This window comes from Notolepis coatsorum, assembly GCF_963971535.1.
Source record: "Notolepis coatsorum genome assembly, chromosome: 13".
In the NCBI taxonomy this organism is placed as follows: domain Eukaryota; kingdom Metazoa; phylum Chordata; class Actinopteri; order Aulopiformes; family Paralepididae; genus Notolepis; species Notolepis coatsorum.
Window position 1 is genome coordinate 66339024 of NC_140177.1, and position 3010 is coordinate 66342033.

The following is a 3010-nucleotide window of genomic DNA, read 5'->3' on the forward strand; positions in this document are numbered from 1 at the left end:
ACAGAACATACAGAGCTCAGAGGAACAGAACATACAGAGCTCAGAGAACAGAACGTACAGAGCTCAGAGGAACAGAACATACAGAGCTCAGAGGAACAGAACATACAGAGCTCAGAGAACAGAACATAGACCTCAGAGGAACAGAACATACAGAGCTCAGAGGAACAGAACATACAGAGCTCAGAGGAACAGAACATACAGACCTCAGAGGAACAGAACATAGACGTCAGAGGAACAGAACATAGACGTCAGAGGAACAGAACGTACAGAGCTCAGAGGAACAGAACATAGACCTCAGAGCAACAACGTACAGAGCTCAGAGGAACAGAACATACAGAGCTCAGAGGAACAGAACATACAGAGCTCAGAGGAACAGAACGTACAGACCTCAGAGGAACAGAACATAGACGTCAAAGGAACAGAACATACAGAGCTCAGAGGAACAGAACATAGACCTCAGAGCAACAGAACGTACAGAGCTCAGAGGAACAGAACGTACAGAGCTCAGGCTCCAACATGAATCCTGTGGGACATAAAGCAAAGGAGGCTTATTTGATGCAAACTGTGATGATAACATTTCTTAATTACCGCAAGAATTTGTCTCTGCAAAAGTTTTAATATATTTAATAATAAATGGGCCAGGCTCTAATGTCTTAGAATCGTTTTTGACATTTTAATCTTGGCAGCAGATCTTTTTTGTGTTATATATTGGATGCATATTGATGATAATTTCACTGTCTTGATGACAAACAGAGGCTAGGCTAGCGACTTTGGCTAGTTTTTACATCAAAAGAGAAAGTATTTTAGGCAATGAAATGAACGTAGTTAATTGCTATTCTACAGACAAATTAGAACCTCAGACGAAGAACCATACATTCACCACCCATCTCCCCTCCAACACACGACACGGCTCGTTTCCCTGGCAACCAAGGCTGTAAAACTTGCCAAGAAAGCGCGTAAATTGGAAGGCAACTAGCGCAGCGGACTACCGAGACAAGACGCACCACTCAGAATAATAATTCTCGTAAAGAGCAGCTTTTGCCAGAGTTAATAAGTCGTATAGTCTATTCCTCGGAAGTAAAAACGGTTGGTAAAGACCAAACATGGCCATGTGTATAATCTGATCAGATGCGTCTAAAGTGTTGTAGTGTAGTTTCATTTTCAGTGGCTCTGGTTGTAAATCTATACCAATCTTGAACGTTTATTACGGGCTATACCTAGTCCATGTTAATTTAAAAACTAGACAAAGAGGCTAAAGAAAGTTACTCGCCAGTTGCCCCTGTAGCGGCGGAAGTTGGTACGTAGCCCTGTGTGCGCGTTCGGAGGAGAGGGGGTTGTATTCGCTGAGGTCGGCGAGGGCGCGCGGGGGGTTAGAAGGGAGAGGGGGTGCAGGAAGGGGGCAGGAGGGGGGTGGGATTTTCTGGTCGAATACATCCCATCTCTTAGCAACGGGCAGCGAGGCTTCAACAAGTGGTTGCCATGGATTTGGCGAGCCGGGGCTAAACAAGTGCGTGGAGATGCTGGCGGTGTGACTTTTAAGTCGTTACGAGGAGCTTCAGTCACCCGAAGCTAAACAGAGAGGGTCTGTGTTGCGTGTGAATCAGGTGGTCACCCACAGGGTTTTTTTTATGCGCGAGCTGCCATTTGCTTTGCTGACACACAACTTACTCATAAACTCATTTCGCAGTGATGCAGGGGTAAGACTTTTTAATGCCCAAGTTTACGCACCGGAGGGTTAATTTACGCGCCATGACTGGCAGGCCCTGCAGCTCTAAGTCACCGGCTGTTGTTGTTTCTTTTATCAATGAACACTCCCGAGGAGGAGATTGAGGATTATATATAAACAAAAAAAAGAGAAAGGAACGAATTCGTCGACATCACTCTGCGGGAAAGAAAAGGCGCACTTCAAAAGTCGCCATGGAGACGGTCCGTGCGTATTTTGTGTACCTGCTGCATTCCTTGGGAAGCCTTTAGACACCACTCCTCTCCTGCACGCATACAGCGGGGCAAACACCCTTCACACAACCCCACCCGTGTACACACACACCACACACACACCCATTCTCTTTCTCACAATGAAAGCACACAGAGTTTTTTTTTGCTGTTGTACATCTGTGCACCAGCGAGCTCATCCAAAGCGCTAATTGAGTTTTTAACATGCAGAGTTGAATGGGTCCCAAAATCACCATGTCGACTAATGACATCCACAAAAAACGCATTTCTTACACCACCTATTTACAGCACTGCAATAAAAACACAGCTGAACATCGCATTAGAAGTTGACTGTATTTTGGCCTACACACCTCTTCTGAGATTATTAGACTGCATGTATGGGGGGGGGGTCCATGCTAAAAATAGTTGTCTGTCATAGCAGCTTGAAAAAGTCAAACACATGCACACAGGTGTGTGTACACAATCACTCGACGACGTACACTCCCTTTTGCTCTCTCACACGCACACACACGGTGTACACTCACACTCACATCCTCACCTTTATTATTTTTTTGTATTCATATCCATATTGTATCTCGTTCTTTTATCTTTTAATGCGTATATATTTTTTTTATTATCAGATATTTTTTTCATTGTAATTTCTATTTACCCAGCCTGTACCTCCCCTCCCCATCTCCCGTGCAGTAGAACCCCCCCCCCCCCAAGGGGATTAATAAAGGAACATCTTATCTTATCTTACACCCCCCCCACACACACGGAGGGGGGGGGGGGGGGGCTAACAACAACGTACACGTATGTGTGTGTGTGTGTATGCGTTTAGTCTGACTGATTAGGTCGCCCGCCACTCCCAGTGCACAGGTCGTTGAAAGAGTTGCTCGCCGGGCGGGCCTTGTTTGCTCGCTGCCAGGTGAGCGAGCGAGTGGGTGTCTGCTTTTTTTTTTGGCAGTGCGCCGCTACGGTTGGGTGCCATGTCACAGTCCTCCGGATCCGCTGCATTTTTTACTCGCGCTTCACACGGAGCAGCTGAAGCACCCCTGTCACGCAACAACTGGGTGGG